This window comes from Chrysemys picta, unplaced genomic scaffold, assembly GCF_011386835.1.
Source record: "Chrysemys picta bellii isolate R12L10 unplaced genomic scaffold, ASM1138683v2 scaf1845, whole genome shotgun sequence".
Lineage (NCBI taxonomy): Eukaryota > Metazoa > Chordata > Testudines > Emydidae > Chrysemys > Chrysemys picta.
The window spans coordinates 1,080-11,512 of NW_027054550.1; the positions used below are offsets into that span (position 1 = coordinate 1,080).

A 10,433-nucleotide genomic window follows, 5' to 3' on the forward strand; every position below is an offset into this window, starting at 1 on the left:
TGGGTAACTTACGTACACTGTTAGTGCGTTCGGTGAAGTTATTACAAAACCTACAGTTCCTTTCTCATGAAGATTGATGAACGATCTTTTTCTCACCAAAACTTTCTTTAGAGTTTAATAGACTTATATAAATTAATTAAATAGAAGTACAGTGTTTTAAAACCTACACACAGTAGGATTAATTAATTAAGAAGGAAAGATCCATTTTGCTTTGCATTTCTGTATTTTAGGGCATAATGAAAGAATTTTTAGTGAAGTTTGTGGGGATAACTTTTCCTACTGACCAGCGTAATAAAGATATTGTAACAGCTGCAAGGTATTGGTTACACTGCTGGAATTCATTCTGGTGTACACAGAATTTTTTTTATGCATGCCTTTTGGAAAAAAAACAATTTGATAGCAGGTGTGACCTTTAACCTTCCCAGACTTGAAGGACTTAATCATCCTCATTTGTTCAACACTGAATATACTTTGTGCAGAGAGGAAACAGAAGGGAAATGTGCATTTGAGGGGTTTTGTTTTCACAAAAATATTAAAGTTGGGGTTTTGTTGTTGTTGTTTTTCTTGTATAAAAGAAAATGAGATTTTTGCCTAGGAACAACATTTTGTACAAAGACTCCTCATTATAGACTTTTAATGGAAATGTTCAGTGAGCCCTAATTATGAAACAAATGCAAAATGAACACAGTTCCCTATCCAGCCTTGTCTGACTGAACAGGCAGCAGCTGCTGTTGCAGTTCTGCTGGGAAGGTGTCACAGCATACTTCAGCAATACATTGTTCCAACCAGACCACCTTCTGGGGGTATTTTGGGGACAGGGGTAGAGGTGTGGCCATGGTTAAGGGTTGAAGAGAGGGGGTAGCTGCCATGGAAACTACTGCAGCAGCTCTGCAGCCTGAGGTGAGTGGAGTGGTTGGGGAAAGGGGAGTGTTCTGGTCTCTGGAGCACCTCAGTGGAAAGCCAGTTTTGTGGAGAGGAGAGTATTTGTCTGTATAGAGCAGCCGCTTACTTAATCTTTCATTTTTATCGTTTAATTATCTACTGATTAGAGTGAAGGCTATTGGAATTGATGTGAGTCAGGCATGTGCTTGGCAAACTTCTCTACATAACCCTGCCAACACATCACAAATCTGCTTGCAACAGCCCATACCGTTCCAGTACCAGACCGATCTCTCTGGGTAACATGCTGCCACATGTGCCAAATAATGTGGTGGTTCAGTTATTTGTAGTAATGTCCAGATTAGAGAATGAAATTCATTTTCACAGGTGACAGAACGTGCATTGGAATGCAAATCTTTTATTTCTAAAGGCTAGAAATTGGTTGGTCATTGGGTCAACGTACTAAAGATAAGAGTGTAGATATCCACCTCTCTCTTGCACTTCAACCTGAGTGTACAGTCAGATTTCAAAAATCTTTCCTTCGTTTTCTTCCCTTAGCCCTCTACTCAAAAGAGTTGATCATGCCACCAGAGCTTTGACCTTTTTTATTACATGAATGAAGGTAGAGGTTCATAATTTGTATAGTTACATGGAATGATACCTTAAATTGAGAGTGGCTGTCATTCTGAAAAATTCTTGAGCATTTAATTATAGCTTTCTAGCTAATTTGTCCTTTGTTCATTCTTGTTTATAAGCCTTTTGGCTTTGAGGTAATCCAAAAGCTTGTTGGTTTATGCGAACATTTCTTTTCATACATGGTCTTATTGCTACTCAAATCTGATTCAAATAATTTTGGGTAGAAACCTTTACATGTATTGGTGATACCTTGAGAGTGGTCTGCAGAACTTTGTCCTTACCACATTCAGAGCACTCAGCCACACTGACTTCTAAAAACCAGCTATCTGCCAATTGGGCTGAAAGAGGAAGGATGGTCTTGTACTGGGAATGAGTGGATCTGGGATCTGTTCCTAACTCTGCAACAGAATTCCTTTGTGATCTTGGGCAAGTCACTTAGGCATAACATTTTGAGAGAGTCCACTAGTTTTGGATGCTACAAATTTTGGCTTTCTAATTTGATGTTTTTTCAGAGGTAACTGCATTGACCTCATCTGAAGTTGAGACTTTTCAGCATCTCTGTTTTAAGTTTCTCACACTGGACATCCAAAGTTAGTGGCCATGTGGTAATTTTGACCTTAATCTCTCTGTTTGAGTTTCTGATCTGTAAATAGAGAATTATAACCCTTCCCTATGGATGTTGTGAGGATAAGTGCAGGTTTACTGTTTGTGTGATGCTTACTTGCTACGATGATGAACATGACAGAGAAACCCATACATAAAATTGATGTTCTAAGTAGGTCTCTAATGTAGGTGGAAAAATGATACCCTATCTTAACTTCTTCCATGGAGATTTTTTTTCTTTTAACATTTATATAGAGATTTATAAGCGTGTCGTGCTTTTCAGAGACAATAAAGGCCCAATGATTGCCTGACAGAGTTTACCATCTAGGCTGGGAGTTTTGAATCTAGATCAAGGTTGTTACATCAAGGCTTAAAAATTTTTTGCAGGCACCTCTTTGCCAGAGAACTTAATCTACTTTCCAGAGTCCATTGTGAAAGATGGGAAGGCCCCACTATCCAGAGGTAGAACCATAGTGAGAAGTCCAGTCCCTCTACTCCTAGAAATGGGGAAGGGTGATGAGATTCCTACTAGATCCCGCTTAGGGATTCCTAGATCCCACTTAAGAGATTCCATCTTTCATATTACCCTCCAGCTAAAAGGAAGGTTTCAAATGTGCCAGTTACCAGCCCCCTTTGGCAGTTGGAGGGAAGGAGCATTCTCTCTCTTCTCCTTCCCATCCCAAAGCCTCCTATCTTCTGCATAGGTAAGGGGCTCCACAATGCCTCCTCAGCTTCCTGGCTGTTGTAGCTGGGCACTGGGCATTCTGCCATTCTACCACTTCCCTCCAGCTTCCTGGCTGCTAACTCAGAGCAATGTTTGCTAATCTATATTCCCCCCCATTTCTATCCCAGTTAATAGCTCTGATGTCTGTTTCCACTGCTACTCATAGCTTTCTCAAGCAGTAGTACAATTGATGGGATGTCAGTTTGATGGTTGCCCACAGTTTTCAGAATTGCAGCAGTAAAAACTAACTACTATCAAGTCTGTTTTCACTCTGTTAAATCATAGGAGAACACTGAGGAGCAGGACCAACAGCAGCAGAGAGGGGTATTACAGTCTTCTCTCTCTCTCTCTCTCTCTCTCTCCAACCCAGCAAGACAGCACTGCGTTGTTAACCTTCCAAATGTGAAATGCATTTAATCTTCGCAACAGCAAGGGATAGAAACTCTTTGTTTAATTAAGTCAAAGGAAAACTAAAATTCTGCAGAAGTTGGCATAGGTTCTTCTATGCGTCAGGAAAAGCTGCTTACTCTCCAGTGGCAGATGGATTTTTCAAGTCCTCCATTACCTCAAGTTCCCAGTTTGTTCATCACTAAATGCAATGAGACTTTCCATTTTCCCTATAAATTCTGGGAATTACGAGCACCTGCTCCATCAATAGTGATGAGTTCCATGATTATTTACAAATATGTGTTCAACTTCTTGAAGTCGTCAGTTTGGGTTTAATCAAAATATCAGTTTCTGTAGCCCAACAGTAGGAAAATAAATGCTCTATTTAATATTCTAAAAGCTGAGGACAAACTACAGTGAAACATATCTGTCTACAAGGTTTAGTTTTGTTTTTGTTTTTTTAAGGACTTTTCATCCTGTTTTGGTTATAAAATGAAAATGTTTGTTTTCTTGTGATTCCTTTGTATTTCTAAAGTACAGTTACATTTAAAATGCTATGTCATTTTAATTTATCTTTATCTTTATATTTTTCTATTTATCAGGAATTAAGTAGTTAAGAGTTGTAGTTATTCTCTGTATCATTTGACACCGACCACATGCACTTAGCCATGATGCTTAAAAGATGGATTAGAAACTAGGTTTAGTTTGTCTAGCTTTATCTGTTCTTTCATCTTCACAGCTGATGTAAGGAGTGTGTCATTGATGATGCCCAGTAATAGGTATGCTAACGTGTAGCTTATTTTATGCTTTGAATTAGAGTATTGCTTGAAAAACATATTTTTGATTATTCCTGTCTTATCACAGCTATGCTGGTCAGCATATCTGTGAAGTGGTATGTTAAGTTATTCTACATAAGATTGTGCTTTCTGCTTTGTCTAAATGAGTCCTAACTTTTTAGGGGCAGTCCTAACTTTTTATACACGGGTGGTTTTTGTTTCTTTGTTTTTGTCACCATAACTATATTGGTTTAGTAACATATGTAGTTAAAGCAGTACAACACCCTAGTGTGGACACAGCTATACCTGTACAAAGATGCTTATAATGGTACAGTTAATTCCCCAGAGCCAGGATTTCACTCAGTATCTTTTGCAGGGACAATGTATCTTATTTTTAGACAAACTGATTTTTTTTTAGTTGCTCCTGGAACAATCTCAGAAGCCCTCATAAATTTTGAGCCATTAATGCAGTGGTGTGGGAATTAGCAAATCTGTACTCTTTTAGAGAACTGAGAATTTAGTACTATAAAGTGACTTTTTTTGGTGAAAAATGGTCTCTTAGTTAGTGTCTTCTATCTACGGAATATAGAAACAGTATTAAAGATGACTATTGAAAGTAAACCAAGTTCATGCTTTACCTGAAACTGTGGTTTTAGTTGCATCTTCGGAACATCTGTTTGTCATATCCATAGATACTGAATCTTTAAGTGGATTTATGGTTTTCCCCCAGAGACTGCTTTTTGGTCATCTTAATTACAATTTTTTAAAATATGAAGTGTATACTGAAGATTATTACTCCATGAATTAAGATCCATTTGAAGAAGAGAAAGTATTCGCAACCAATACATTTGTGCCTGTTCTCTCTTGCTATTCAGAATAACTTTGGTAGAGCTAGATTTCTAGTAAAGAAGCAACAACAACATTTGCAGTTGAAACAGGTTTTATTTGGGTACCTTTGGGGGTTCCAGTTTTCTGGATAATGCCAGGATAGAATATGCCAATTTAAAATATTTTCTTCCCCGGAACTGCACAGGAAAAAAATATTAGTGCATAAGTATTAGTGCATTTTGTTTATGTTCGATAATTCTTTTTTTTTTCTTTTCAGACCAGCCAGACCATTCAAATTACCAAAAAGGTAAGGTACCGTATAAGCACTTACAAATCTTGTGCATGTTCTCTCATGTGTTAAGAAAACCGTGTCTCATACAAAGGTGTTAGTGTATTGTAAAATTAGCTGTTGTGCATATGACTAGGTTTCCTTCTAAAAGCAGATGGAAAGAATAATACTAATTTTGGACAAATATCCCGTGTTGTCTTCTGATTCTTTTTTAATTTTATTTTCTTTACAAATTGTGTGTGTGTGTGTGTGTGTGTGTGTGCGCGCGTGTGCACAGCTGATCACAGTCCTGCTCCTGAGTGTACCACCAGAAACTCTCTGGTCCAACACCAATAATTATAAAACAGCTTGATTTTAAAAGCTCAGGAGAGGGCATTGCAATAATCTTTCCTACTCTTAAACAAAAATACAGCATGGTTAATGGTAGAAAGAAGAATGGCCTACCCAAAATGTTCATGCACCTGAAATATTAGATACCATTTCAAATGAACACATGTTAAAGGAATAATCCAGGTGCAGGAATTGCCCTCAGTAAATAATAGATCTGTTCAGTGAATATACTGCATATAAATCCAATCAAATACATTTCCACTGTACATGAAACAATGAAAACCTCTTAAATATACACCAACTAGACATTTTGAAAAGTTGTATATATCTTTTTGTGTACAACCAGATTGTTATGAACCCGGTTTTTCTTCTTATACACAGAGATACAGATTCACAATGGAGAACTCCTAAGCATTGTTTTATTGCTTAGTATGCAAACATGATTTCCCAGCTCATTAGAAGTGCAGCGAGGCAAGTAAAGAATCACAAATATATGGATTGGGTAGATTAGGAAAGAGGAGCACCATACCACAAAGCAGTGTAGGAAATGTTAACGTACTACAGACTAGACTGAATGCAGCAGATGTTTTGGCATAAAATAAATTTCAGGCAGCAATGAATTTTGTGGCTAGTGGGAACTTCCACTTGATTCGGACTACTGAATGGCCGAAGAAATGACTTGCTTACCAGTCTGGCCCAGTCCTCTGACTCTTCTCAGCCAGTTGCACCAATGTATTGGTGGGTTTAGTCAGCTAGTATAAGGCAGGAAACTGAGGCCTTGATTCAGGAAAGCTCTTAAACACATATTTAACTTAAAGCGTGCCATTTTTAAATTTGAGTTCTTTCTTGAATAGGGGTGGATTTAAGCAGATGCTTAATTGCTTTTCTGAATTGGGGGCAGAGGTCTGAGGCCAGTCACTTTCATCTTCAGGTCAATGCACCCACATTTTTTTAAATTCAGGTCAAATCCACGGCTTGCCTTTTAGGGGAAGAACTACAATTTAATTTTAAAGCTCCCACCTCCCACACAATGGCTACGAAATAAGAAGAAGTGGAGAGACCAGCTTTTCCTTTTGAATAACAACTCAGGATCTCAGTTGTTTGTGGACAAATCACTTGAAAAGATTTCTTGCTTTACACCAGTGTCATTACTGGTGCCAAATGAAGCTCAGACAGACAAAATCTGAAAATATGAAGTCGAGAAAAGAGAATTAATTACTGTATCTCAAAAATGTGCGCTGTCTGGAAAGGGAAAGATATTTCCAGATTTGTCAGAGGCAACTTAAAATTATTGTGAATCTATTTGATACACATACTCATGCCTTTTTTTTTTTTTTGCATTTTCAGTGAGCTGTGAAATTGTTTATATGCTCAAGGTACCAAAAAGCACATAGGCTAATTAACAAAGTGCATCAGAGTGTTGAAAACCAACAAGGATTGCAAATTATGTAGAAACAAATGTTGTTGTCACATAGTTCAAATGGATGCTTTTGCTATTCTGGCTGCAGTGATCGTTGCTGATACAAATATCCAGTGTATGACTGTGATGGGACCGACACTGGAGCAATTCTGGGCTAGGGAGGCCCCGCCCCTTAACAAGTTGAACTTGCATAGCATGTTCTCAGTCCAGGAGCAGTTTTGAAAGGACATTACTGCTAGGAGAAGGGAGAAACGAGTGCATGTGACACCAGGAAGCCAGGCTGATGCTGAGAGCTGTGTCAAGAGTAGCAACAGCTCTGTGAAGGCTACTCTAGCAGCAGGGACTTGGATTCATCCCTTTCTTTGGGAGTTGAAAGCTCTACGAGAGATTAACTAACGGAACAGGACACTAAGAGACTGAGGAAAGTCTGCCTAGCCTATGATTATGCCCCAAACTAAGGAACTCCAGATGTTAGGAAGTGACCTCAGAGAACACCTAATTTGGGGTAGTTCAGTAACTGGGCTGGATACTTGGATAACCTCTAGGGCCCTGGTTCGGGACCCGGTGAAGTAGGTGGGTCCGGGTCCCCTACTTAGCACCCTTTCTCCTGCTCCTCTGTATTGACTGGACTCTGGGGGACCAATCAGAGTACAAGGGGGTGATTGAGACCACAACTGAGGCCCCCTCTGGGATGACTAGGCCAGCAGAAACCATAAGGCCAAGAGCTATCCACTAGGCTTGCTGGTCATCAGATCTTCCCACTACAGTGACACGAAAAAATAGGACAATTTACAAGAGTAAAGACCTGGTAATGTTTCCTATATAAGGTTTATTAAAGTCTTTAAACAGGTCATGTAGGCCACAACTTTCTTTAGTGTTCTTGAGTGAAGAGTTCTGCTCAACTGAGATGAGCGCAAGCTGCTCAGCAGAGGATGGAATCACACACACAACAGGGTAAAGGAATCATTCTTGCAGTAGCAACATACTGGTGAAAAATAACTTTCAAGTCTTCAGAGCTCTCGACAAACATTTAACTAGTCAATGTAGAATCTGGTGTATATAGAAATATTGAATCCTGTAAATAGAAAAATGTTATTAAGTCATCTACTCCCTCTCCCTTAAACTTTTATTTAATAATAAATTGCACTTCAAACAGATTTAGAAACTTTCACTAATTAAGGTTGAGAATCCCTGTGTGAGATTGGTAAATATTATTCCACATTTATCTATGGAGAAACTGAAGCAAAGCCACACTAGCACTTGAATCTTCCCAAGTCTGTGCTGAACCCTGCAGAACATACCCCTTTCTCATTGCTGAAGTGAAGATTTTTCAGGTTGAGGCACACTGCAGAGGACTCCCAGGGCAGTCAGTAACAGCATTGTTGGTTTTATTATAGAGAAATGGTAAACTGCTGCCAGAGTGACTGTCCTGTTGCCTTGGGATAAAAAGGGGAATTCGATGTTGTTTTAGCAATAGAACAGAAAATCTCTGGACAGAGGGTAACTGGGTCCAGGTAAGAACATACAGATGTTGTGCTGATCTGATTTTTCAAAACAACAACAGTCTCTCGGGGTAGTGAAAGTAGGTGTAGAGAGAGCTGTAATATAAACTAACCTTTATTTTAGTCTGCATGGAGATTGAGGAGGAAGTAGAATATAAATTGTCCTGATTTAATATTTACATGTGTACAACTACTATCAATATGCTATGATTCATACTGTGACGAACTGGGACTGTTCTGACTGTGGTGTGTGAATGCTGACAGGGGAGTGTGGCTAGGATAGTCTGCATTGGGGGATGGGAGTCTGCCCGAAGGTGAATACCTGAGCGTGTAACATGAGAACCCAGGAAGGGGTTGGAGGCCAGGTGACACCTTGGCCCGGGAAACTGAACAAAGGCTGTGGGAGGGGTCGCTGAAGGCAGAGTGTTGGAAGCGGGCTGGAGAGATGGCTGGGAGGCAGAGATGGCTCTGACCCCCCAAAGGGGGGGGGCTGGGATGCCCTGGGACCCCAAGCTGGACCTAACTGAGGGGGGCCCTGTTGTCTGTGCCTGCAAGACCTGTCTTGGACTGTATTCCTGTCATCCAAATAAACCTTCTGCTTTACTGGCTGGCTGAGAGTCATGGTGAATCGCAGGAAGCCGGGGGTGCAGGGCCCTGAGTTCCCCAATACTCCGTGACACATACTCAAATGTTTTTTCAAAATGCATCACAAACCTCACCGGACTTTGTCCCCTCTGTTCTGAAGATTAGACAGCATAACCTTTCTGTAAAGCTGTCCTTGGAACTCCAGGACCTTGATTTCAATGACTGATGTAAGACTAATTATAGTGAACTTCGTACTTCTGGGTTTCATTTTTTTGCTTTTTTTTTATTGCACACTTTTTGTCAATGTAACAAGAACCTCTTATTGAGATAAATATTTAATTATGTATGTGAAAGCTTCTTTGCTCTAAGAATTTATTAGCAAGATATGATATATACTGAAATCTGAGTATGTGTGTGGGTATTGCAGTTTATTTTCATCCTTGAACTTGCAGCAAATTCTGTGGACTATCATAATAGGCTCGGAATAACTTTTTTTAAATTGTAGATTTAAGTTAGAAAGCAAATGGTTCTTCTGGCTTATGCAAATCACTTATTTTCTTGTGTAGTACAGATCAGGGAAAACCATTCTGACCAAACCAGAACTATAAAGTTGAGGAAGGAGTATAAAAATCAATAATGCATACTTGGTCTTATGATGCAATTTGACTTAAAATGATGTTAATTGTGCTTTATCCATAGTTGCCAGAATAGATTGAGTAAAAGTAGCAATTATCATTACCTGACCTGTGAACCAAAGAAATCTATTTTTGAATAAGTCAGAAATAATAATCTTAGAGGCAGCAGCAGCACACACAAAAATGCTAAACTGAAATCTATATTTTTATAACAATCTTAAAGAAATACCAATGGACTGGTGAGAGAGACTTTTTTTTTAACAAGAACCCAAATGAAGTTTCAAGAGGAGAGGGAATTGCTGGAGATGAACATCATCTTTTTTTGGTCTGTTTCTCACTTCAATTTAAAAAAAAAATGAAAATGAGATTAAACTGGATCTCACATAGATACCCGGCAAAGGTCTGAAGCCTCCATTTAGGTGTAATAAAAAAATAGACCCATGCTTTAGATGGGTCTTATTCAGTAAGGAGAGAGGTGTGAAATAATTCTGTTCTTGTCTTCTTTTGTTTTCAAATTCCTCTTTCCTTGCTAAAATATTTTTTTTTCTTTCCTTATAGTTATGCAGCCCTGATAGCTGACTGGCCAGTGGTGGTTCTAGGCATGTGTACTGTGTTAATAGTGGTGTTTGCGTTGGTTGGCATATTAGTTCCAGATCTTCCAGACTTCTCTGATCCTTTGCTAGTAAGTTAGCATCTGTTTCCTGTACTGTCAGATAATTTTCTCTGCTGTACTGTTTCCCCCAACAATAATGGTAAACAGGTAAAAATGTAAGTAGAGTTTAGAGAACTTGTTACATTGCTTTCCAATACAGATGTGCCCAAACCAAAACCCCAAATCT

The 10,433-nt window shown here is 39.0% G+C and overlaps 1 long non-coding RNA gene across 2 annotated transcripts; it reads left to right on the plus strand.

Annotated features, from left to right (window-relative positions):
* The first annotated feature begins 246 nt into the window (after positions 1-246).
* Positions 247-10,427, plus strand: LOC135980106 (uncharacterized). 2 transcript variants are annotated; one of them, XR_010597333.1, is made up of 4 exons: positions 247-4,008; positions 5,111-5,140; positions 8,270-8,386; positions 10,153-10,427. It is a non-coding gene; the product is annotated as an uncharacterized LOC135980106 (long non-coding RNA). The 2 variants fall into 2 exon arrangements; XR_010597334.1 differs by having other exon boundaries at positions 248-900.
* The last annotated feature ends 6 nt before the right edge of the window (positions 10,428-10,433 follow it).